General features: G+C 54.6%; 1 protein-coding gene across 3 annotated transcripts in view; it reads right to left on the reverse strand.

The window, feature by feature from the left end:
• Positions 1–25,477, reverse strand: part of FIGNL2 (fidgetin like 2) — a 31,454-nt gene extending 5,977 nt beyond the window's left edge. The window contains exons 1-3 of one of the 3 annotated variants that reach the window (XM_063646969.1): positions 25,248–25,477; positions 5,532–5,618; positions 5,297–5,402 (exon numbers count right to left, since the gene is read on the reverse strand). The gene's annotated coding sequence lies outside the window, so the exon portion shown is untranslated. Of the gene's footprint in view, positions 1–5,296; positions 5,619–25,247 lie in introns of all 3 variants that reach the window. The other 2 variants (XM_063646968.1, XM_054444135.2) reach the window with 2 other exon arrangements.
• Between the last annotated feature and the right edge of the window lie 716 nt (positions 25,478–26,193).

Below are 26,193 nucleotides of genomic sequence, written 5' to 3' on the forward strand. Positions count from 1 at the left end.
AGTGACCCAGAAGTTTGTTACTCCTAAATGCTCTGTTCACCTCAGCCTTTCCTGAGATTCCAAGGCCCCCTCTGGGCCTGAGGTCAGAGATGCTGGCGTGTGTGGCACTGCCTTATCCATCGGAAACCTCAGTGGCTGACCCAGAGCATTCATTTCCTTCCTACTTGGTTTTGGCTTCTGCCTGATGAAGTCAGAGCACCTGGATTCCAGACCCAGCTGCATGTAATGGCTGTGTGCCTGGGGCAGGTGCTGCCACCTGCTTTATTCCCAACAGGTATCACCACAGTACAAAAATATGTAGAACAAATAGGTCATATGCTGGAGAAGACTGGGGAAAGTTAATACACAATGCACGTCATAGGATGTGGACCACAATTTGTCTGAGCTTCCCAGTAGCCAAATAGGGAGAGGTCATCAGACTCACTGCAAAGTAAAAAAGCACCATTACTCAAAGCAAAAGTGTTCCTGTCTTAGAGATCATAGAACTTTTTTTCGTGGTCCTCAGGAAGCAGACCTGTGAGATGTAATAAACAACCTCCTTCTTGCCATCCATGCTGTAAACACAGCAGAGATGTTCCTTGGCTGTTCCTGACACTCCCTTAGCACCTCCCAGCATGAGCCAAAGAGTCTGGTAAGGGGATCTGGGGCTTGGGGAATGGCTCTACCCAGGCACAGGGCTGCTGTGGGCCAGCCTGATAAAATATCTCGAAGACTAAGAGGCCCATGGCACACCCAGCGACAGTTGATGCTGATGATGATTTCTCTAAGCTTTTGATAAGACAAGTTAACAGGTTCATGTATTCTCATAGGTTCAGTATTCTTTCTTCAACGGATTTTTATGGAGCAAATCCCAAGTGTTTTGCTAGGCATGGGAAAGATTGAAAGGTGAATAGGATGGGTCAGCCGGGTGGAGAAGACAGGTAGGTAGACAATGGCCTCTGTGAAGTGAGAAAACAGAGGTATGTGCCAAGGGCACTGGGGCTCAGGGCAACTTTCCAAGGAGGTGGTGCCTTTGCTGCACCATGAAAAGTGAGGGATCAAGTCGACCAGACAGGCTAAAGTGAGCAGGGCATCCCAGATCACAAGAACAACACCTTCAAAGGTGCAGGGCACAGTGCCTTCAGAAAGCCAGGGCTGCGCTAGCTCACGTGCCATATTCCCTTCCTCAAGGCACTTTACTGCCACCTTCTGGAAAGCTCATAAATCTAGTGTCTGCTGCACTGGAATTGTGAATTGTGCCCTGTTGGAAGTAAGGCTTGTGCACAACCTACATAACCATGCATATACTTCGAGTCCATAGAGAACATCAAGAAATGTTGGGTCACCAGAGCTTTGAAAGTGAGTGTATATAGTAGAAGAGAAAGCTGAAGATAACCCGGTGGCTTCTCAGTTCTCCACAGCTGGCCTTCCTAGCAGCAGCTTGTTGACAGCACCCCACCTGTGTTGATGCTCTCTACTTCATGTGGGTGTGACCTGACATCAATGGGAGAAGACATTTGAAAATAAAGCTATTTACTCTCATCCCCACTGCCCTAGGGAAGGCATGAGCCATAAAAGTGTAGCTTAAAAAGGAAGGTATATTGAGTTCTTGAGGTTGTCCTGCCCCCATTTGAGAGGTGATGCTGGCCACTGGGCAGGAGGGAGAACAGAGTAACAGAGCTGAGTGCGAGGTTCTTGGGGGGCAGATATGCAGCCCTCCAGCTCTTGCTGAGAAGGATCTCCAAAGATTGAGAGGCATTACCTGGTGTGAAAGAGGGTAATTTCCTGGAACATTAAAAATCACAAATGGTTCTGGCAGCAGAGTCTTAGGGGGTAACATCAAAGTTATTGGCCAGGCTCGGTGACTCATGCCTGTAATCCCAACACTTTGGGAGGCCGAGGCTGGTGGATCACCTGAGGTCAGAAATTCGAGACCAGCCTGGCCAACATGGTGAAACCCCGTCTATACTAAAAATACAAAAATTAGCCGGGCATAGTGGTGGGCACCTGTAATCCCAGCTACTCAGGATGCTGAGGCAGGAGAACCACTTGAACCCGGGTGGCGGAGGTTACAGTGATCCGAGATGGCACCACTGCACTCCAGCCTGGGCGACAGGAGTGAGACTCCATCTCAAAACAAACAAAAGTTACACAAATCCAAGTATTGTGTTACTACTCAGACCACAAATCTGTTTTTTTTCTATTTACTATTTTCTGTGCTTTGTTTCCTTGCTTAATATGGAAAGAGAGATTTGACCTTGATGATAGCATTTACCCTGAACATATTAAACTGGACAAGCTGGGGAAAAAGAGTGACACCCTCCCCAAGGGCACAGACACAGTAAATGAAGAAGGCTCAGATCTGGACTTGTCCACACACATCTGCTTCCCCACCGCCAGCCCCTGTGTTCCTAAAGCTGTCAGTGATGTCCCTCATCCCCCAGACTTTTGGGCCAGGCTCCCTCTCACTAGCCCCTGGCCTGGCCTTCAGCAATCCTTACTGAAACCTCCACCCGCCAACGAAGATCCTCTGGCCTTGGCCATCACTGAGAACTGCTCCACCTTGGAAACTGGACTCCAGTAAGCCACCTCCAGTCCTCCACCCCGTCCTCCCAGCTTCATACCCACGATGTCTCCTCTACTCCACGGTTCAGACCCTCTTGCCCTTCCAGAGAGGGGACCTTGTCCATGACACTCTTATCTAGACCACCCGATCTCTATTCTCAGTCTTCATTTGGCCCTTCATTACCTGGCCCTTCCACTCCAGGTGAATTTCCTCCCATATTAGCCAGGGCAAAAAATGAAGTCATTGGGCGAAGGTCCCTTACCTCTGGCCCTCTTTTTACCTTTATCTGTATCTGTATCCATCTTGCACCCAGAAGGCCTCAGGGTCCATCCACCCCAGTCCTCGGCCCCATCAATTATCCCTCCTAGGTGCCGGGCCCGCCCCCACCCCACAGTTAGCTTGATTAATTCTCATCTTCAAAATGATCTCTCTTGACCCTGGGTTCCCCACTAGCTGCCAGCTCATCCCTTTTTCCCTTCTTCCTTCTTTAAGGCATCATTGTCTACATGCAGTGACATGACATCTACTAGAGATCCTTTCAATAATCTAACCAGGGACTGGGCACAGTGGCTCACGCCTGTAATCCCAGCACTTTGTGAGGCTGAGGCGGGTGAATCACCTGAGGTCCGGAGTTCAAGGCCAGCCTAGCCAACATGGTGAAACCCCTCTCTACTAAAAATACAAAAAAAAAAAAAAAAAAAATAGCTGGGCGTGGTGGCAGGCACCTGTAATCCCAGCTACTTGGGAGGCTGAGGCAGGAGAATATCTTGAACCTGGGAGGTGGAGGTTGCAGTGAGCCGAGATCACGCCATTGCACTCCAGCCTGGGCGACGAGGGAAACTCCATCTCAAAAAAAAAAAAAAAAATCTAACCGGGAAGCAGGGCACCAGGTCAGCAACTTCTGCTAAACTTAGTTCCATAGCGCTACGTTTTCCTTTAACCCCTTCCAAGAGAAAGAACTCAGCTGCCAAAGGACCAGCCCCAACCTAAGGGCGGGAAGAGGGCAGAAGTTTGAGAAGAGTGGGTGAGATTGCCTTACCTGTACACCGGCTCAAAACGATGTCTCACGTGAGTCTGAATACACACCAACATGCATGTGCATACTGCCAGGGATGTGTACGGATGTGCGCAGCTGCAGGCACATGTGCATATGTTCGTGCCTGTTCCTGGCACGTGCATGTTTAAAGTGCGATCTCACTTAGATGCTTCCTGACAGACCCAGGCCTGCCAGGCCTTGCCTTCCTCCCCTAGCCCGCTATAGGTGGAAAATGCTGTCTCCCTGCCCCCACCCCCAGGCCAGTTACAGCCCTCTTGCTCTAACACAGAGACCCTGGGCTTGCTGCCAGTTTCCCTCCCACAGGAGCCTCAGGAAGGATCTCCCCAGGACGGGGACCCCCTGTCTCCTGTCCAGGTTCACAAGTCACACTCTAATGATCAGTGATGCTGGAGGTGAGGAGAGGACATGGGGGAAAGTATAGGCTTTGAATCCCAGAGACCTAATTTGAATCCAGGCCAAACACACACTCTGTGACCCTGGACAGGTTGCCTGACCTCAGTGAACCTCAATTTCCCCATTTCTATTTGTATTTTTTTTTTTTAAGTAGAGACAGGGTTTTGCCATGTTGGCCAGACTGGTCTCAAACTCCTGGCCTCAAGTGTTCTGTCTGCCTCAGCCTCCCAAAGTGCTGGGATTACAGGCCTGAGCCACGGCACCCAGCCAATTTATCCATTTGTTAAAGGGCATAACGTATGTCATGCTAAGTGGGGTGAGGATTTAAAGATAATGTATATAATGGACACAGTCCAGCGTGGGGCACAAATTACAAATTCAGAACCCAAGCAGTGCCCCAACCTTGCTGAGTGACACTAAACAAGTAACTTCTCCTTGGGGCTGGGGAAACTTGATGAATGTTCTGTGAAAAGAGGTTCCTTCCAGTTCTAATATGACGGGCCAGTAGCTGACGCCATTTCCCCAAAACCCAAGCACTGCGTACAGAACCAGCGCCTGTTCTATGTTTTACATCTCTAATGCAGCCCTCGTACCAGCTCTGAGATCAATACTGTTATTGTCATCCCCATCGCCTCCCCAGATGAGGAGACTGAGGTACAGAGATTAACACATCTTCAGGGTCACATGGCTGTTACAGAGTGGAGACAGGACTCAAAGCCCAGGCCCTGAACCACTTGCCTACAAGGGCTCTCTGGCCCAGCCCTTTGTTCTTACAGCCAGAGAAGAGCCTGAGTCATTCCACACTGCACACCTACACTCACCAATACTCACTTCCTGGGCCTGTGGAAACAGTGGCTGTGCCCCCAAGTGCTGTGTATTTACCCTTCAGAGCAGGCAGGAGAATTTGTGTTCCTTCCCGGTAAAATGCCCAAGTAGAGCCTGTCTTTCCCTGTGAAGGGCCATCAGATAACCAGACACACCCCTGGGCTGGGCACACAGTTCCTTATTTGGGTTTTGTGGCTTTCCCAGGTGGTAGCTGGGACTCTGTGGAGAAAACACTCTCTCTCTCAAACTGCCTGGTTTGGGGAGCAAGGTCTTGTTCCTGCGGCAGCTCTTTCTCTGCAGACCTTGAAGGTGAAGTGCTGCTGTGCACATAGGAAGCTGGAACCCTGCTTGACTCTACCCACAGGACGCAGTCCTTCAAATTCACAGGCAATCAATCAATAGTTATGGAAAGAATTACTGGATGGAAGAGTAAAGTCATTCCTAAAACCCCTCCCCTCATTTTTAGGAAGTCTTACAAGGTTCATGAGAGATGATTCAGCCTTCACAGCTGCCAGAACAGTCAGGCACCGATGTCCCCCGTGGTCCTGCTGCCGTCGGGTCCTCTGGGTGCCTCTCCCATCCCTGAGGACCACAGGCTCTCCATGCACAGGGCCCGATGCAGGCGGTAGGTATCCCCCCAGCCCACCCTGGCTTCCTGGGGCAGCAAATGCCCTGAGCTGTCACTCTGTGATCATGGCCAAGACACTTAACCTCACTAAGCTCCACTTTCTTCATCTGTCCATTGAGACCGTTGGTTTAGATCGGTGGACCTCTAACCTTCCTTTCTCATTAGAAACACTGAAATAAATTTTGTACAGGGTGAGGTAGGAAGAAACCCCAACAACACAGCATCAACACCCTCCTCCAACCCCTGAAGGAGACCCCTAAGATTCCTTCCAGATCTTCCAGAAATTCTCTGATTCTGGATTCCATCACCCATAGGGGAGGGAAGGGATTGGACCAAACTGGGCTGGGGGCAGGGTAGGCAAGGATGGGCAGCTGTGAGTCGGCTCCAGGCGGGTGTGGAGAAGGGGCTATGCCTCTGGGCAAGCCTCCTCTGAGCTCCATTATATCAGCCTGGAACAAAGAGGCTGGAAGGGAGAATCCCATTGTCGGTCTCCCTTATGGAAATCTCATTAATCTATTCACCAAGGCTCCCACAGGCCTTTTGTCCCAGGCTTTTTGTCTACTGCTTACAACGGGTGCCCCAGGGGGTCTCTGGCTGCCTGGCAGAGCTTGAACAGGACTGTGCCCCCTCCTCTAGGCCCTCTTCCTCATGCCAACCCCCCAGTTACTGCAAGAGGAGAGGAGAGGGAGGGGTAACAAGGGGACTCTGGAAGACTGGTCACCTGCCATAGTCCTGGCACCTACCGTACAGGAACCTCTTTCCCCAGTTCTGGGCCAGAGAATAGCCTTCAAAACCTGCCTGGGGGCTGCCCTAGAGCTGGCAAGGGGCCTAGTATGAGTAGGGCTCAACACATGTTTAGGGATGAGCTAGAGGATGCCATGGGGTGACTGCATGATTCTTCCTTCCATGTACCTTCAGTGTGCCAGCCACTGTGTGCCAGCTATGACTCCCAGCTTGAGAGGCAAACCGGACCACATTGGGACCCGTGCCTGCAGACTTGATCAGCTAACAGGGAAGAGAAAACAAAGTGTTTCCTCAAAAAGAGGGAGGGAGGGAAGGGAAGAGAGGAAAAAAGGAAGGAAGGAAGGGAGAAAAGGGAGGGAGGGAGGGAGAGAGAGAAGAGAGGAAAAAAAGGAATGAAAGAGAATGGGAGGGAGGAAGGAAGGAAAAAGAGGGTTGGTCAAAAGACAAAATTTCAGGAGGAATAAGTTCAAGAGATCTATTGCTCAATATGGTGACTAGAGTTAATAAAAGTGTATTGTATACTTGAAGATTACTGAGAGTAGGCCTGGTGTGGTGGCTCATGCTTGTAATCCTGGCACTTTGGGAGGCTGGGGGAGGCGGATCACCTGAGGTTGGGAGTTCGAGACCAGCCTGGCCAACATGGTGAAACTCCATCTCTACTAAAAATACAAAAATTAGCCAGGTGTAGTGGCGGGTGCCTGTAATCCCAGCTACTTGAGAGGTTGAGGCAGGAGAATCGCTTGAACCTGGAAGGCGGAGGTTGCAGTGAGCCGAGATCGCGCCACTGCACTCCAGCCTGGGCAACAGAGCTAGACTCCATCTCAAAAAAAAAAAGAAAGAAGAAAAAGAAAATTACGGAGAGTAGATTTTAGGTGTTCTTACCACAAATAAGTATGTGAGGGAATGCATATGTTAATTAGCTCAATTTATCCATTCCACAATGGGTACATATTTCGAAACATCATTTTGTATACCATAAATATACCCATTTTTATTTAAAAAAAGAAATTTTAAAATAAAAATATTAAATTTTTTTTTTTTTTTGAGACAGAATCTCACACTGTCGCATGGGCTGGAGTGCAGTGGTGCGATCTCGGCTCACTGCAACCTCCACCTCCTGAATTCAAGAGATTCTCCTGCCTCAGCCTCTTGAGTAGCTGGAATTACAGGCGCTGGAATTACAGTAGCTGGAATTACAGGCGCCCACCACTACGCTCAGCTAATTTTCTGTATTTTTAGTAGAGATGGGGTTTCACCATGTTGGCCAGGCTGGTCTCAAACTCCTGACCTTGTGATTCGCCCGCCTTGGCCTCCCAAAGTGCTGGGATTACAGGCGTGAGCCACTGCGCCCGCCTACACTTTTTTTTTTTTTTGAGACAGAGTCTCACTCTATTGCCCAGGCTGGAGTGCAGTGGCACGATCACAGCTCACCACAGCCTCAACTTCCCAGGTTCAAGCGATCCTCCCACCTCAGCCTCCTTAGTAGTTGGGACCACAGGTGCCAGGTACATGCCACTGAGCCTGGCTAATGTTTGTGTTTGTTTGTTTCACCAGGTTGTTCAGGTTGGCCTCAAACTTCGGGGCTCAGGCAGCCCACCCCCTCAGCCTCCCAAAGTGCTGGGATTACAGGTGTGAGCACAAAACCCAGCCTGTATTACCCTTAAAACAGAGACAACTGTTGATTTTCTGTGCAAATGAAGAATTACAGGAATAAATGTAGTTGATAGATTAAAAAAAATAATAAGGTCATATAGCTAAAAAAAAAAAAGAGGAAAAGAAATAATGCTGGAGGTTCAGAGACAGTGGAGGTACTTTTCGCTGGGGAGTCAGGAATTCATTTTGCAGCAGTCCTGAAGAGCACTGGGGCATGGAGGGGACAGCAGGTCCCAGCTCGGAGGCTCCAGGAGAAAACAAGGAAAGTGCAGAGCTGAGCAGGGAGCGCTGGCACCCGCTCCCCACAGCACCCCAGTTAAGCAGGTATTTGCAGATAAAACAGTGCCAGACAGATGTGGCTGGCCCCAGGTCACACAATCCTCTGGAGGCCAAGTTGGGACCTGAAAGCAGATCTCCTCCCACTTCCACAGGCTGTGGAAAGGCAAGGATACAAGTCAGGGAGCACACCCCTGAGCGGGGCATGAGAGCCGAACACTCTCCTTCCCTGTCCCTAAGCTCACTCCTTGGCAGGAGAGGGGATAGAACAAAGGATGAACAGAGGATGGGTGAGGTGTCTGAAGTCTCCCTCTTGTGCACTGATCCCACCCTCTTTCAACAAAGACACTGTTCCCTTAGTTCCCCCTTCTCCTACCTGATCCATTTCCCTCTCTGCTGGGTCACTCTCATCAGCTCGCAAATATGCTGTTATAGTTCCCGTTTTAGGAAAAAAAGCCCAAAATATATATACATTTTTGAGACAAGGTCTTGCTCTGTTGCCCAGGCTACAGTGTAGAAGTGTCCCCATAGCTCACTGCAGCCTCCACCTCCCAGGCTCAAGCATTCCTCCACCCCAGTCTCTTGAGCAGCTGGGACTACAGGCACATGCCACCACACCTAGCTAATTTTTATTTTATTTTATTTATTTATTTTGAGACAGAGTTTTGCTCTGACGCCCAGGCTGGAATGCAGTATCACGATCTCGCCTCACTGCAACTTCTGCCTCCTGGATTTGAGCAATTCTCCTGCCTCAGCCTCCTGAGTAGCTGGGATTACAGGTGCCCACCGCCACGCCCAGCTAATTTTGGCATTTTTAGTAGAGACAGGTTTTCTCTATGTTGGCCAGGCTGGTCTTGAACTCCTGACCTCAGGTGATCCACCTGCCTTAGCCTCCCAAAGTGCTGCGATTACAGGCGTGTGCCACTATGCCTGGCCCCAAAATAATTTCTGAGTCCCCCTTCAGCTACATTCTATCTCTCTCTCTCTGCTTGCTTTTACCTTTTCTATGCTACTATTTCTGATTCCTGTCCTTCCATTCCCTCTTGAGCCCCTTCCAAGCAGGCATTTACCCCCAACACTCCACTACCTTTGCCTCATAACCACACAGCGGAATCTGATGCTCTTCCCTCCTCTTGCAAAACCAGGGCCCTGCGCTCTCCTGGCCCCTGCTGCCGTCCCCTCCACAGCCTCTTTGCTGCCTTCCCGTCACCCACTCCCTTCTAAACCCTGTCGACCTAGGGCTCAGTCCTGCAGCCTTCCTTTCCCACTCCATGGTAATTCCTTGCATGATCCCATCCCATCTCCTAGCTTTGACCATCACCTGTGTATTGATGTTTCCTAAACATAGTTCTCCAGCTGAGATTTCTCCCCTGCACTCCGCACTTTATTCAACCTTCTTCCTGACATCTCCACTGGAATATTTAATTGGCATAATTAACATGCCCAAAAGTGAAACTCCGGGCTCCCACATCCACAACCTAGCCCTCCCTCAGTCTTCCCCATTGCAGGAAATGGCAGCTGCATCCTTTCTAGTTGCTCAAGCCAGAAACCTTGCAGTCATCCTTAACTTCTCTTTCACTCTTCAGAACAGCAAATCAGATTCTTCAATCACTTCTCACCACCTCCAGGGATGCTGTCACCTGGACGACAGCAGCAGCCTCTCTCTCTTTTATTTGTTTTGTTTTTTGAGACAGGGTCTCACTTTGCTGCCCAGACTGGAGTGCAGCAGTGTGATCACAGCTCACTGCAGCCTCGACCTCCCGGGCTCAAGCAGTTTTCCTACCTCAGCCTCCCAAGTAGTTGGGACCATAGGTGCGGTGGGCCACCACACCCAGCTAATTTTTAAAATTTTTTTGTAGAGATGGGGGTCTCACTGTGTTGTCCAGGCTGGTCTTGAGCTCCTGGGCTCAAGCTATCCTCCTTCCTTGGCCTCCAAAGGGCTAGGATTCCAGGCGTGAGCCACCGTGCCTGGCCTCACTTCCATCTCACCTCCCCCTTTCTACATTGTCCTCTCTTTTCTTAACACAGTTGCCAGTGTAACTCTTGAAAACATGTTCCATAAGTCATTCTTCCACCAAAAGCTTCTGGTGGCTCCCATCTCACTCAGAATAAAAGCCAAAGTCCTCTCACTGGCATACAGGGTCCTCACGGTTGGCTTCCATTACCTCTCGGCCTCACCTGCTGCCACTGCCCCTCCTCCCTCCCTTCCACACCCTGGACTCCTCGCAGCTCCTCCCACCAAGCTGCTTCCCACCTCAGCGCTCCCGCCTCTGCCCTGCCTGGAACACACCTTCCCCGGGCTCGCACCCTTCCTAGCATCAAGTCTCTGCTTAGCTGTTGCCTCAGCAGACACTGTCCCCTTCAACCTGATGTTCCCTGTAACACTCATCCATCAGATTATGGAATAACAGGTTGAAGGAGACAATCCTATTTGTTGCTTTATTGTCTGTGTACCCACTAGAAAGTTCATGAGAGCAGGGACTTTGTTTTGTTCACTGTTCTATCCCAAGCACCTAGGACAGTGCCCGGCACAGATTAAGTTCTCAATAGACTACAGGATGCATGGACAGACAGATGGATGGATGGATGGATGAATGGACAGACAAATGGACGGATGGATGGATGGGTGGACAGACCAACAGATGGACGGATGGATGAATAGACAGACGGATGGGTGGATGGATGGTTGGATGGATGGATGGATGGATGGATGGATGGATGGATGATCCCAGAGGCTTGAAATGGCCTCTGTGTCCAAATAAAGAAAGCAATCAGGGTGACTAAATTTGAGTCCACATGTGATGGTGAGGGTGGCAAGGGGTGAAGCCAGGGAATCACCTCAGGAATGGATGGGGGAGGGGAGTCCAGAAGGGGCATTTGTGTCTGTGAACACCAGAGGAAAGTGTCCAGCCCCCAAAGGCACCTATCTCAGCCCCCCAGAGACTCCACAGGGCCTCTTTCTCTTTAAATCTCTCTCCTTCTGTTACCCCCCCAACCCATTGGGCTTCTGTGGGAGAGGACAAAAGGGGTGCTGGAATTCCCATCAAAGGCCTCTGGACACATGGTAAAGAGATCAGGGCCCTCAGGATCCTGCTTCCTGGAGGTGCGGAGGCCGCCCCGCCAGTCTGGCTCCTCTCTGGGGTGGGAGGTGTAGTGAGGGGTGTGCTCTGGCCCTGGTCTTCTCATATGTCAAATGCCAAACAGCAGGAGGTCGGCCCGGGAGAAGCTGGCCAAGCGGCCCCCATCTGGGCTCTGTGTACGCGTGCACACGCTGACGGGAGGGGAGAGCACAGATATCCCTGCCTGTGTCCGCGGTCAGGGCCACAGCCAAGCTGTGACCATCTGTTGTTGTTCTGAGAGGCCAGGCCAGGGGCCCAGCACCCCTGAGGAATGAACCTTCCCTTTCACCCAGCCTTCTAGTGTTTGCAAAGAACTTTCATAGTTATCCATCGTTTTCGTCCTCACAACGTCCCTGCCAGATGGGCATTATTCTCCCCATTTTACAGAAGAGGAAATGGAGACTCAAGTGTGGAAAGAGATTCTCCCAAGGTCATACAAGCTGTAAGAGGGGAAGTGGGACTCAGCCCATGTGTCAGCACCTGCCTACCCCAGCCTAGAGGCAGTAAGGCTCTCCAAGGTGCCTCAAAGCACAGGGTCCTCATTTCAGGCTCAAAATAAGCAGATCTCCAGGGCCAGGCTCTGAGGCACAGCCTCCCACCCATCCCCGGGCTCAGCTCCTGCCCAACCCTCCCCCACCACCCCCTCTTCCAGGAAGCCTTCTTGGACTGACCCCCAAGGAAGTTCCTTAGATGCCTCAAAGTCTAGAGCTCCCTGCAGCCACTTCTTTCCCACTGTGACTGCCATGCTGTCCCTGAATGTTTATCTCCTCTGTGATCCAGGACCTCTTGAGGGAAGCCCAGTCACCCAAAGGAACAGATGATTCTCTAACTTCAGATGGCCCACACCGCATTCCCCTTCGAGGTAGCCCAGCAACCTGGGGAAGGAACATAGTGTGGTGGGAAGAGTACTGCCCAAGGCCACCAGCCAAAAAGGGGCAGAATTGGCACTTGCACTCGAGGACTTTGCTTCAGCCCTGAACACAACCTCTAATCCTGTACTGTCCAATGACAGGCACTAGCCCCATGTAACTATTTAAATTTGCAGTCATTAAAATTTAATAAAATAAAAATTTTACTTCCTCAGTGGTACTAGCCACATTCCATATGTTCAACAACCATATGTGGAAGTGGCCACTATAGTAGACATCAGAGACACAGAACCTTTCCATCACCACAGAAAGTTCTAGCAGACGGAGCTGCTCTATCTTGAATTTCCATGGAGTCTCGCTTCTTAAGGTCTTCAGGTAGACTTCCTGCAGATTTAGACTTCTTTTTTTTTTTTGAGACAGAGTTTCATTCTTATCACCCAGGCTGAAGTGCAGTGGTGTGATCTCCGTTTACTGCAACCTCCACCTCCTGGGTTCAAGTGATTGATTCTCCTGCCTCAGCCTCCTGAGTAGCTGGGATTACAGGCGTGCACCACCATACCTGGCTAATTGTTGTATTTTTAGTATAGACAGGGTTTCACCATGTTGGCCATGCTGGTCTCGAACTCCTGACCTCAGGTGATCCACCCACCTCAGCCTCCCAAAGTGCTGGGATTACAGGAGTGAGCCACCGCGCCCTGCAGGCTTCTTTTCCTAGGATTCCCAGGCAGTTTTACAGCTACCCTGGACTGGAGCTTTCCCTAGAACCAGGGGAGGGAGGATGGGCTAGCTGAGTCAACTCCCTCCGCCCCAGCCTCGCCTGTCTGCCCTGCCTCAGGAAAGGAGGGACAGGCAGAGGAGGAGGAGAGGAAGGTAGGACTGGGCACTTTGTCATCTGGCCTTTGGGCCGCGCTGCCCTCCCCCATCAGCTGCTCAACACCCCTCCCCCGCCCCGCCCACCATCCTCATCCTCATCCAATCCCAAGGACAGATGGAGGCCAGCAGAGAGGGAGAAACGTGACCACAGTGAAAGCACTCTCAAGTGGTAACACAGTCCGGGGGTCACAGCTGTGTCCCCCGAGGCCTGGCCAGTCTCTCATGTCCAGCCTTGATGTCTGGTCAGGCCTGGGCTAAAGTGAGTCTCAGTTGGTGGGGGGCGGATACTTCGGAATCCTAAGGGGAGATGGAGGAATCTGTTGGTGCCGGATTACTCCAGCAGACACACCCCAGTTAGAAATGCAGTCACTCTTGTGGTCACTCATCCATCCATCCATTCAACACACATTGAATAAGCCCCCACCATGTCACAGTGTAATAGGAGGATGTAGAGGTGGGCAGTGGACTTCCTAACCAGCTTGACCAGGTAGGGACATGGCTGGTGGGCTTAATCCCCGTCCCAGGCTAGATCAAGGTCCTTTGTCTCTGCCCAGTGGTCTGAGCAGGGTGGACACCTCCAGCCCCCTCCTCCCCTCACACAGGCGCACATGCCGGTGGGTGGGTGCGCAGACACACACACTCCCAGCTGCTGCCAGAAACCCCCCTCCTGTGGTCTCTCTAGCCAATCACAGCACTGAGGAGTAAGTCCCACTGTCCGGTGGCCCCCAGGGAGTGTATTAGCACATTTGAACCGCTCAACCTGCAACTGACAAAGCCTGGGGCCTAGGGAGGGGACACAGCAGGAGGGGTGGGGGCCTGTGGGGAGCTCTCCTCCCATCTGCCTCTCAGGGAGAAGCTCAAGATTAGATTAAGCATTCTGGGGCACACAGGAATTTGGGGGCCCCAGCTCCAGCCGTGAATAAGCGATCCATAAAATCTCAATTTACACACTCACTGATCAAACAGCCCATCTACTACCCCAGGAGGTTGGGGCTGGCTCCTGGGCCTCCCCTGCTCTCAAAGAAGGTCTGGGGGAGCTGGGAACTGTTCATAGGACACAGGCTCCCAATATTTTCCCTGCAGACTCAGTCCCATTCCCAATCCCCATGAGGGGCATCCATGCCAAGGCCGTGGGGCCTGCCGGTACCCCCTGTGACCTGGCTGCCTTGGGATGGGCTGGGGGGCTGCCTCAGTCAGGCAGCCATCTTTGTCCACCCTCTGTGAATAACAGCTCCTTTTTTCTCTTGTGTTGCCCTGGGGCCGCCAGGCCTGACTCCAGCCTCATCAGAGCTGCTAATCACTTTTCCAGCTCTCCTCTCCTCCCTGCCCCCTTCTTCCCAACAGCCCCTCCACATTTTCTCTGGACCCTCCGCCAGAAGCTGCCCTGGGATGCTCAGGCCGCCTTCCTTCCACTGTCTCGTCTCACCCCAAAGCTAGGCAATATCCAGGAACACAAGGGGCTCCAGGCTGGTGCTCTGTCCCCAGCCCATCTTCTGGGAGAAAGCAGGTAGAGAGAAATAGCCTTGTTATTACCCTAGTCCCTGCCGCCAAAGAAAACACAATGTGTCTCCCTCTTGCCTAGGTGTTGTTTGCTCCCCTTGGTTAGGCTGCCTGCAATTTCACCAAGAGAACACCATTCTGGTTAACAAGGATTCTCTTTTAAACCAAATGGAACCTCTGGGAGGCTCCAGGCTGTCAGCCAGTCACACCTCCAGGAGGATTAGCAAGGCTGATTCTTCTTTTCCGTCCCACCTGCTCGAGGTGAGCTGTATGGGCCACTAGAAGTGTTCATGGAGGCCGGGGAAAGCGAGTCTTTGGGGCTGGGAATTGCCCACCACACCACACCCCACTTCTCACTACACGTGAGCTATGTTGGAGCAGGTCAGAGATGGATGTCAGCTCCTGGGCCCTGGGGGAAGAAAGGAGTAAGGGCTGCCCTGTCTCTGGGCTTCCCAGAGACCACTGTGCACTGGGCTGGGGGCTGGATCTCCATTGTCTCATTTAGTCCCCTCAGCAGGCTGCTGGGAGGATTGTGGTGTGAGCCTGTTCTACCGTGAGACACACTCCTTCCCTTCTCCCCTTTCTCCACTTCACTGGCTGCTCCAGGTACCTCACCCCAATAGAGCCTGGACCCATTAGTAACCTGGGTAAGGCAGGTGTCTGAAGGGCAACCTGAAAGACTGACCCACGGCTTGCAGGGGTCTCTGAGCCCATTCTAGCAAGCCCTTCCCCCCTGCCATGACTCAGGCATTGCAGGGAGTGAGCACTGGCCTCAGAGTCAGCCTCTGAGATGCGGGACAATGTCTTGATCTGTTTCCTCCATTGTGAAATGGGGGGTGGAGAGGCAGCATCCCCCTCACAGGCTGGCCTGAGGGCAGTGAAGGAGAGGTGGAACTTTCCTGACTAGCTGGAGGGGCCACCCATGCAGGACCCAGGGCAGGCTCCAACTCGCTCCTAGAGACTGGCTAGGTGCAATGGCCTGGGAAAGAGGTGAGGGGCTGCTCTCCAGGCCCAGAAGGACCCGACTCGTTAGACAGAGGACTCCAAAGAGAAAACACAATCCTGGAGCTGCCTGCGGGGCCCCAGAAGAGCTCTGCCTTGCAGGAGTGAGTTCCCTGTCCTGCCCTGACCGGCTGACCATCGCTGAAAATGCAGTCCCAAACCACAGCTTCCCAGGATGTCCTCGCCTGACCCCTGGCTGCTCTGACCTGTGTCCTGGGACATCTGTCACCAGCCTCTCCTCTGCTAATAGAGGGAGGAGCACCAGGGCCCTCCCATGACCCCCCCCCCCCCCAGCCCACCCTCTGCCACTTAGAAACTGCCAGGCAAGTCTCATGCTCCTGCTTCAGGTCCCTCTTGACAGCCCATCATGCCCAGATGTAACTTGATATTGAGCCACATTCTTCACTGTCCCCAGGAATCTTAAGAGGAGATGTATAGGAATCTAGGTGAGATCTTAGGACCCTCTGGGAGGGTCCACAGAGACCTCAGACTCAACATGCCCAAGGAAAACGTCTCCACCTCCTCTCTCCTGATTCCATCTCTTCAGCTAGGCTGGAAACCTAGGAGCCCCTGTGTCTGTCTCTCCAGCCTCCACTCATCTAGCTGGCCATGAAGTCAGGTTAACACTCTCTCTCTAGAACAACCCACAGCTCTCATGTTCCCCACCACAGCTGGCCCCACCTCTGAACTCTGCCTCTGTTCTCTGCTTTCCTAATCCTTTTTCTGTATGGCTGCTAGGGTGGTCTTTCTGTCTAAAACAGAATCAGCCTCCTACCAAGCACAGAGACGATGCTAAACCTTCAGCCTGGCACTAGAGGTGGATGAGTCTGTCCTTCCTTCCAGCTTCGGGCCCCTTCCAGCTCCTCCAGTCACATCAGCCCATTCTCTCTGAGGCTGTTCCTGTCTCCCTCTTTGGTGCCCCGAAGCATGTTCCGGGCACTTCTGCCCTTCCACTCCAATGCTAAATTTAGAGGTGACATCACTTGTTAACTGGGTTCCCATTCCCTCGGCTGCTCAGCCAGCCCCTGTCTGTGAGCCCTGGTGCAAGTAGCTCTCTAGCCCTTTCTGCAGCTCTTTCTCTACCCTGACCTGCTCTTTCCCAAAGTCCCCTCCCTCAGAAAACATTCCCTGACACACAGTGGTAGAAAGAGCAGGGCCACCGGGAACGAGGATGACCTGGACTTTTTAATGATAGTCATGACTTTTTGTCAGCAATTATTTTTTAAAAAGATGACTTGCTTTTTCATTGAGGAACAGGGATTTGCAGTTGACTCTGCGCTTTGCCCTGTCTGGAGTCAGTTCCCCTCCCTGAGGCTCTATTTCTAGCACACAACGCATTGCACCTGTGCACTCAGTGAGGGGCACTGCGGGGAGGGCGCAGGTGCTCAGTGGAGGCCGCCGTGGACTGTCCTCTGTCCACTTGGGATGCCCCTGTGATCTGGGGCTGGTGAGGTCCTTTCAGTGCCTGTCTCCTCTTGGGTCTGCATCTGGGGCTCCTCTTTGCTTGGGACTTGGCCCTGCATGGGCGAGAGATGGAGGATGAGGCCAGAGCTCTTCACCACTTTCAGCCTTAGGCCCCTTTCGCAGCCTGGAAAACCCGTGACCTGTTCTCAAAAATACTTTCTCAATGCATAAAAGAAAAATACATGGGACTACGCAGGGAATTAGTAACACTGGCCGGGCATGGTGGTTCACGCCTGTAATCCCAGCACTTTGGGAGGCTGAGGCAGGCGGATCACCTGAGGTCGGGAGTTCAAGACCACCCTGACCAACATGGCAAAACCCTGTCTCTACTAAAAATACAAAATTAGCCAGGTGTGGTGGCACATGCCTGTAATCCCAGCTACTTGGGAGGCTGAGGCAGGAGAATTGCTTGAACCCAGGAGGCGGAGGTTGCGGTTAGCCAAGATCACACCATTGTACTCCAGCCTGGGCAACAGAGCAAAACTCCGTCTCAAACAAAAACAAAAACAAAAACATTGGAATACAGTTATCTGCAGGAACTCCTCAGGGTCATGGACCACAAGGCTCAGCCCAAGAGCCTCGAGTCTCCTGGAGGACCCCACACTTGCCCTCCCCGTAGCCAGTTTTAGGATCCAAGGTTGACTTGAGTCTGTTTGTGTGGCAGGTGGCCTCCAAAAGTCTTAAGCTTTAAAGTCTGGGTGATCCTGTGTGCCCTGGCCCCAAATATGGCCCCTTCCCATGCATGGGGGTGGGAGAGAGACATGCCCCCACAGGGCCAGGCCTTACCAAAGGCGAGGAAACAGGCCCAGGCAGCCCACCCAGGAGTCCCCAGCAGCTGCCTCAGCCCCTCCTGCCCTCTTCCCAGCCCTGGGGGTGCTGAACCGAGTAACTCCAGCTATGCAGCCCGGCCGGTCCACCTGGGTGTGAGTGGGCAGGGCTGTCCTCAAGGGGGTGGCCCCCCACACCTGCAGGGCCACAGGGACACAGAGGGAAAAAGATACTGGGGGGAGGGTGCTAGGAAAAGACTGAGCGACCACAACAGCTCCTGTCTGCCTGCTCCCATATGGGATTCTCAACACAAGCCAAGTCCAGCCCTGAGTGCTTCACACACATCAGTTCATTTAACCTGAGTGAGGACATTATTCCCATGTTGCAGATGAGGAAACTGAGGCTTGATTAACTCGTCTAAGTCACCAAGCTGGGACAGATGCCACCCCCAGCAGTCTTGCTCCAGATACTTCTCTGCCTGCCACAGCAGGTGGTGGTGTTCCCATCGAACAGCTGAGAAAACCGAGGGAGCAGTTCATTCCCACCCTCTTCCTCAACCTCCCCTGCTCCCCCAGCCCTCCTTTCTTGAACCCCCTCCCACACTTAGCCACCAACCCTGGAGCTTAGCATATCTCAAACTTGTTCTCATGGGACCAAATAAATCCTCGCCCAGGTCTGAGAGGCGCTGGCCTCAAGGCTAGGACCCAGGACTCTGGTTAGGGTCTCAGCCAGACGCTGCAGAGAGTGATCAGAAAGGACGGCAAGCCTGAGACTGTGCTCAGAGGAGTGAGGAGGAGAAGGGCTCCCGAGGACCAGATCTCTGCATGACCGTGGCGGCGCCTGCAGCTCTGCACAGCCCCTCCTCCCCTTTTCCTCAAAAGAAGCAAATCCTCCATGAAAGATTTTTGGCTTTACGGAAGGACTTGGCCCCATTTGAGAACAAGTGAGCCATCTCTAGAAGTGCTGAGTCCCCATCAGTGGAGGCACTCAGCACCAGAGAATGCCTTTCCCGGGAGGAGCCCTGCCAGGCAGGTGGAAGGGCTCTCCCCTCCTCTCCACAGTTCTTCTCTGATATCTAACGATCACTACAAACTCAACAAGTCCCAGAATGGACTCCTGACCTCCTCCTACCTCAGCCTCCCAGCTGCCTTCCCCATTTTAGGCAGCACCTTTTTTCTCAACAAGGGGCTCAGTCCCCAAAACTCAGGCCTGAGGAGAGCCACGGTGTGGCAGACGATGGTACAAGAATGGCCAGCCCATGCCGGACACGGTGTGCCTGGAAAGGAAGCCCCTTCCTAGAGGAGCGAGGACCCGGCCACTGATGAAATGCTGTCTCTCCAGAGAGCAAGGAGGAAGGTGCAGTTTCTCCTGGTGTCCATAGAGTTCCCAGGGAGCCCCTTTGCTCCAGCAGAAGCCAACAGACAGGCTGGGTGGGGAGGGAGCCGCATGATATGAGGGCTGGGGAAGAGGGATCCTTTTTCAGGTATAACCTAAATCCTACCAGTTTTCTTTCCCCACTGGCCTGGAAAGAACAAACACCTCCAGATTCTTAAGCATCCAAGGGTCAAATAGGGCAGTCGGCTGCAGGTGGACCCTCCCCACGCAGTGGCCCTTGTCTCACTTTGCTTCTAATGCCCACTGACACAGCCTCCCCCAGGAAAAGGCAATCTGCTCAGGACTCCTCTGAGGCAAGCCCCTGCTGTCAAACGCTGGTCCTCCCCCTTACAGCCTCTGAAACCTGTCCTGTACCCTCACCATAGCCCAGAGGCTGCCATTCCCCAGCTCACATGCCCTCTGTGGCTTCCTTCTGCTTAGAGAATGCAGGGACAGTGGTCCTAAAAGTGTAGCCTGTCCCTTTGCCTCTTCGCTGGTCCCCAACATCTTGTGAGCTCCTTGAAGGTGGCACCACATCAGAAAATAACGGTTGCTGGATGAATAGCTACCTGGATAAAATATTCAAGGCCTCACAGCCATGATACATGCTGGGCACTTGTGGCAAAGCAACACCAAAGCTGGGGCCACCCTTGGGCTCTCCCTGGCCGTGTGGGAGGCTGCAGGTGGTTAAGGAAGCCAAAGCATAAAAGCCCCAGCCCAGAGCCTGGTCCATAGGTGTCCACTGCATGTGTGGGGAGGCTCAGGAAGGCCAGTCCTGGCTGGGCACCCGCGGGAGCAGCTGAGGTTCACCCAGAGCCTTGCACAGTACTGGCCACAGTGCGTAGGTGCTCAACACAGGTTTGTTAATAGTAAATGAAGTCTCACTGCTCACGTCTGTAATCCCAACACTTTGGGAGGCTGAGGTGGGCAGATCACTTGAGGTTAGGAGTTCGAGACCAGCCTGGCCAACATGGCAAAACCCCGTCTCTACTAAAAATAAAAACAAACAAACAAAAAAAATTAGCTGGTATGGTGGCGTGCACCTGTAGTCCCAGCTACTCAGGAGGCTGAGGCATGAGAATTGCTTGAACCCAGGAGGTGACGGTTGCAGTGAGCAAAGATCATGCCACTGCACTGCAGCCTGGGTGACAGAAGAGACTCAATCTCAAAAAAAAAGAGTCAATGCAGCCTGTTTGTCACATCTTCACATCCATCCCTGATTAATCACAACACTGGGCTGGGGACCATGTGGCCTGAGTCTGCCCTGGCAGTGAGAGGGGACAGAGGGAGGTATACTGCTACCTTCCAGATTCCTGCAGGCATCCATGCTGCCTCTCCTCCCATCCACCTCCCCGCCCCCTCTCTGCCCTGACTCCATGTTGGAGGGGGCTTCAAATATGGCCTGGCAGGCTGGTTGCAATGGCTCACACCTGTAATCTCAGTACTTTGGGAGGGCAAGATGGGAGGATCACTTGAAGCCAGGAGTTCAAGATCAGCCTGGGCAACACAGTGAGACCACCGCCTCTATAATTTTTTTTTTTTAAGATGGCTTGGGCAAGCACTGCCGTGGGCCAGAACTTTCACGCACACATGTCCTTTCCCCATCCTCACTCTTATGCCAGAAGGTCGCTCTCTGGAGTCCCTGGGCCCTGAGTCACTAAGCGGGTCCCCAAGGTAGGCTTCAGAATCAAAGGAGCAGACTATTTGAAACCAGGGCCACATCACCATCATATGAGGTTCTTATCCTCATTTTAGAAATGATGAAATTGAAACCCAAACAGATGAAGTCACTTGTCCAGAGTTACATCTGATTAGCAGCAAGGGGTTGCTGAAGCACAAGGCTTGGTCTCTAGGGTAGGGGTCATGACTGGTCATCATAAAATGGGGTTGGGGCTACAGAGGCACGCCATGGCCACTGCTCAGCTCTCCCACTCACTGAGAACCCCCACTCTGCCTCCAGCCCTGAAGATGAATATTCCAAAGGCTGACACTGTCCATACCTCGGTACTAAAGGAAAAGACAGAAGGCACTCGGGGGTTCGCACTGCAGTCCCCTTTCCTTGGCTAAGCAAACTGGGGAAATGCTGGCCTCAACAGTAACCACAGCCCTGAGCACCTGCACCTAGAGTCATTCAAGACTAGGGCTCAGGTCTCCCAACTCTGACTCCTTTCATCCTCACAATATCCTGCTTAGGAGGTGGACACCATTCTTCACTCTATTTTCTCACCTCACAGATGAGATACAGAGTGTTTAACAAGTGTGTGGAAGCGTTAACTATGATTCATCAAGATGCTTATGAAACTGCTCGGAGAAGAGCAATTGCCACTTGTTCCTGGAGACAAGTGGACCCTAAAAAAAAAAAAGCTGGACAGCCTCTCTCCAAGCCACATAGTCAGAGATGAGATGACCAGCCAAGACCCTGACCCAGCCAGTGTGAACTCTTCCCACTTAAAGGCTGGCCTAGCACCTCGGTCTCATACCCCTGGTCCCTTGGTTCTGGTGGTCCTACTGCCAGTAATAAGGCCGTGGAGTGAGCACTGAGTGGGGAGGTCAGGAAACCCAGGCTGCAGGCATGACTCTGCCCTCAGCACATCAGAGAGGGCTGGACTGGGGTGAGGGTTTCTTGACATAAGGTCCCCATGGGCTTCAGGGGATCCAAGAATCCTCCAAAGCAGAATGCAAAGTCTGGTGTCAATTAATGGAAGTGCATTTTTCTGGGGATGGCTTTCATCAGTGCCTCCAAGGGCTCTGTAAATCAAAAAAAGTTATGGACCCCCAGAATGGGTAATCTTGGAGGCTTCTTCCATGCAATAGTATTCCTGGGTTATATATGGGTTTAAACGTGAAGTACACTCCCCATCTTTCAAGGCCAATTCAGTGGCTGCTCTGGGAAGCTCTAACAGATTTCTCGCTTCTTTGACTGCAGGGAAAGGCTGGGAGCCCAACACCACAGAGCCTGGCAGGGTCCCTCTGCCCTGATCTCCCTCACCAGACAGCCAGCTCCCAAAAGGGGGCAGGTCCAGCCCAAGGCTAAGGTGGCAGATGCCAGCACCCCATGCTTGACCTCTTGTGGCTCACCCCTCCCCCCGCCACAGTCTCTGTCCCCTGAAGGGGGTCTCAGGGCTGCAGAGCACAGGGGCACCGGGGCCTGGAGTCCACATCTCCCTGCTGCAGCCCTGGAGCTTCGCAGAGCCATGCTCCTTCCAGGAACCTGGTTTTCATTAAATCGGGTAAAGGAGTCGATAACTGCCAAGTCCAGAAGAGGCAAAGTTCTGCTAGAAGGCACAGGGAAGATGAGGGAGACCAGCCTGTCTCTTGCCCTCCCTGGCTGACCGACGGCAGGGGGAGGGGAAGGCAGGGCTCCTAAGGGTCCAGCAATGGCAGCAGTCGGAGCTGGGGGGAGAGTCGGGGGAGTCCTGGCCCAGATAATAAGCAATTGTTAATGTGATCCATATGGACCCTGACTGGCCTCTCTGTTTAACAGAATGAGAATGGCAGGGAAAGAATGCTGGTCTGTGGGGAAGGGAAGGGGCAAAGTCCTCCCCGGACTTGGGGGGGTGGGGTAGGGTCATGGGGAGGAGGAGGAGGCGAAGAAGGGAAAGGGAGAGGAGGAACCCCACCCAGGGGTCTCCACCACTCAAGAGCACAGAGCTGTTTACCTGAAGGTGGCCAGATTCCATGCTATGCAGACTGCCTGGCTAAAGGCCTTTTATTCAGCCAACCAATATTTATGGAGCACCCACAAGGTGTCAAGCCCTGTGACAAGCCCAGTGGGGGCAGGGTCAGGGAGTACATGCTCCATTTCAGTCAAAGCCCTGAGTGGACCCCGCCACAAAGGCAGAAGGGAGCACAGGTGCGGGCCACGGAGGGAGGAGCGAGTGACAGAAGCTCGGGGCTGGAGAGGTGATGCGGGGGTGGTGATGCGGAGGAGGTGCACATCTGAGTTGGGCCCTGAAGAATAAGGAGGTTGTGGAAAGACAGGGACAATGGGGAAGGCATTTGGCTGGAGGAACAGCGGGAGCCAAGGCAGAGAGGCGTGAAATTGCGTGGAGAGAGCCCTAGATCTCAGCAATAAAGCTGCGGCCCAGGCAGGGCAGGGAGGGGAGTCCTGATCCATAAAAAGCTGTGGCCATGGGTGAGCAGAAGAAAGGCAGGAAAGGGCTCTGCGACACCACACTCAGTCTGGGTGGCTCTCCCCAGCCTTCACCCAGGCTGGTACTGGAATTGACAGTCACGGGATCCTCAGCCCAGCCCTCAGCCATATCACTGCCAGAGAATCGGGCAGGGCCTCAGAAGCCAAACTCATTTCTGTGTCTTTCAGCCCCTTCTTTTTCTTCTTCTGGGGCGGGGGTGGGGGCAACAGGAATCCCCCCGAGGAATGCGGGTCATCTAGGCCTCCCCAGGAGCAACTCCTCTGCCCCACACAGCCTAATTCCGTTTGGCCCAAAAGGGCTTCGCCCAGAAGATATTACAGCGAGGACAGGAGTGTCGCTCCTGTCTGCCTTGGATGCCAATGGAATCAAGTGGAAAGAAATGAAATGGTGTTAAACATGGGAAAGGGGATTTACGAGGCCTGTCACCCGTCCAGCCCAGCCACCCCAGCAAGCGCCGCCCCTTTCCTCGCCCACCCCAGGAAGTCCCGCCCCGCCCCCTGCCCGCAGCTCGCGCGGCCGCCCGGTACCCGCGTCCCACAGCTGGGTGGCGGCGGCACCACAGCACCGGGCTGCCCGGTGCGCCCGTCCTTGGGGGCTAAGGCACAGCGGGGAATGGCGTCGGCTCCGGACTGAGAGGCTCGGGGAGGCTTTAGGAGGATGCTATGGGATTTCGGGGTAGGCTCCGGGAGGGTCTGGGACTCCCTCAGCAGGGTCAGAGGACTTCGCACCGTGGCATCTGCGGACCCAGCCCACTCCAGAGACTGGGCGGCTCCACAGGGGAGGCCCCAGGGCCCAGGAACCGAGAAGCCCCCCTGCGCCGTAAGCCCAGAGTTGGGCTGGAACCGGGTCCCCACTCCTCGCTGCCGGGCGGAGAGCAGGAGACCGCTCGGCCGCCACAGCCAGTGCGGACGACAACACAAACATTCTTCCGTCCTCTATTCTCCTCCAAATTAGGTATCCATGGAGACAGGGCCGGCAGCCTGACAGCCCTACGGCCTAATCCTGATTTAGTGACCGTCCCTTTAACAGCCCACCCACCCGTCCACCCACCCCTGCGCTCCGGGCCGCCGCTGGGCGCAGGGTCCAGGCCGCGCGCTCTCTGCCCGGCGCAGACCCCTTCCCAGGTCTTCTCCTCTGGCGGGGGCAGGGGGACCAGCGGGGCTGGGGAAGAGGACTAGCATTTGCTGATCACCTACAGGGTGCTCAACAATCTGCGAAGGACCCTCTGCAGAGGGGGGTTGCTAGCATGCGAATCTCTGTGTAGAACAGGAGAGGGCTCTTGCGGTGGGGAAGTTTGAGGGGCCCTCTCTGGAGAGCTGGGCGCTCCGGGGGTCCCCCTTGTTGCCTGTAGCCCTAGGGTGAAGGTGAGTACAGCCTCCTACAACCCCCTGACTCTGAGACGCGGGCTCTGTTCTCCCGGGCCAGAGGAGAAGACATGAAGAGGGTGGGCGTTAGGGGCGCGGGGACCCTAAGTAGCCTCGGCCTCCTGTCACTGCCCCGTCACCATGCTGGGGAATCTCCGGGCCAGTAACCCAGCCCCCACCCCTCCCACACACACACAGGGGCCGCTGGACAAAGACCTGACCGAGTGGGAGGGGCCTGCGGGCCGGCCCTCGGGCTCCGGACGATGGATCCTTCTGGGACCCGAACCCGCAAACCCTGGCTCCCCACCCCCAGGCCAGCAGACGCCCCCGAGCCGGCTGCTCGCTTTCGCTGCAGCCTCTGCACCAGAGGGGGCTGCGAGACGGGTGCCCGTCGGCGGCCGGGCGGCGATCCCCTGCTCTGCCCGCCCCCTCCCCCCGGGAAGTGACCCTCGGCTCCCACGTACCCGCTAGGGTCTCTCGCCGGCCCTGCCCTCCGACCCCCGCCGAGTTGAACCCCGCAACCCGCAGCCCCCGCCCTCTCGGCCCTCTCTGGCTCCGCGCCGGCGGACAAAGCTCCGGACACCCTGACCGAACGGTCACCTCCCCCCGCCCCATCCCGGCCCGCCCGCGGCCCCGTACCTCGGCATCACGGCCGGGTCCTAGGTGAGTGTGCGCGGCCTGGGGGCGCGTCCGGCCCGGGGACCGGGGCGGCAGCGCGGGCCGGGGGCGACAGGCCTGTGCTGGGGGGCAGTGGCGCTCACCATCCTGGAGCCGCTGCTGCTGCGGCTGCGGCCGCCGCGGGCGGGAGCGGGACTGGGCAGTGGGGGTGGCCGGACAAGGGGCGGCCCCGGCTCCCCCCGCAGGCAAGACCCCCACCCCCACCCCCGCCTCCCCTCGCCCGCCCCCAGCGCCCTCCCTCGCAGGCCCTCGCTCCCCTCCCCTTTCCCTGCTCCTCCCTCTCCTAGTGCCCCTCTCTTCCCCCAGCTCCCGCCCCTTCTCTGGCCCCTCCACCCCCGGCTTCTTCCCCGCCCTCCCCCACCTCGCCCCCGCCCCGCCCCCACCTCCCCTGGGCTCGCCCAGCCCCTCCTCGCCACCCTCCCGGCTGGCCCCGCCCCCTCCCGCCCCTGGCTCTAAAATAAATTAGCCACAGAGGGGAAAAAAGAGCAAATGACCCTCGGTGTGGAGAGTGTCCTTCGCCACTCTCAGACTCGTCCGCCCCGCCTCTCCCGGCCGTCGGAGCGGGAAGTTGGGGTAGGGGTGGGGGTCGGGCCGGCGGGTAGGGGTGGGGGACGGCACGGGGACGGGGCCGAGGCCGAGGCCGGGACTGAGCAGCCCAGCCCGTCGAGCGTGTCCGCTGGATGTGGGCGGCTTCCTGGGTCGAAGGGCAAAGGGGAAGGCAGCCGGCCTGGGCCCGCCCCGTCCGCGGGCCGCCCCAGACCCCCTTTCCCAGGACTGCCTTGGCCCCCTGGCCACAGTCTGGAGGACTCTTGCTCACTTCCTCCGCCCCCAGGTGAGCTGAGAACCCACTGCGCGCGGGACTCTGCTGCGCCTGCCCTCCCGGGCTGCAGAGGGCAGGACGCACCGC

This window comes from Pongo pygmaeus, chromosome 10 (genome assembly GCF_028885625.2).
Source record: "Pongo pygmaeus isolate AG05252 chromosome 10, NHGRI_mPonPyg2-v2.0_pri, whole genome shotgun sequence".
Lineage (NCBI taxonomy): Eukaryota > Metazoa > Chordata > Mammalia > Primates > Hominidae > Pongo > Pongo pygmaeus.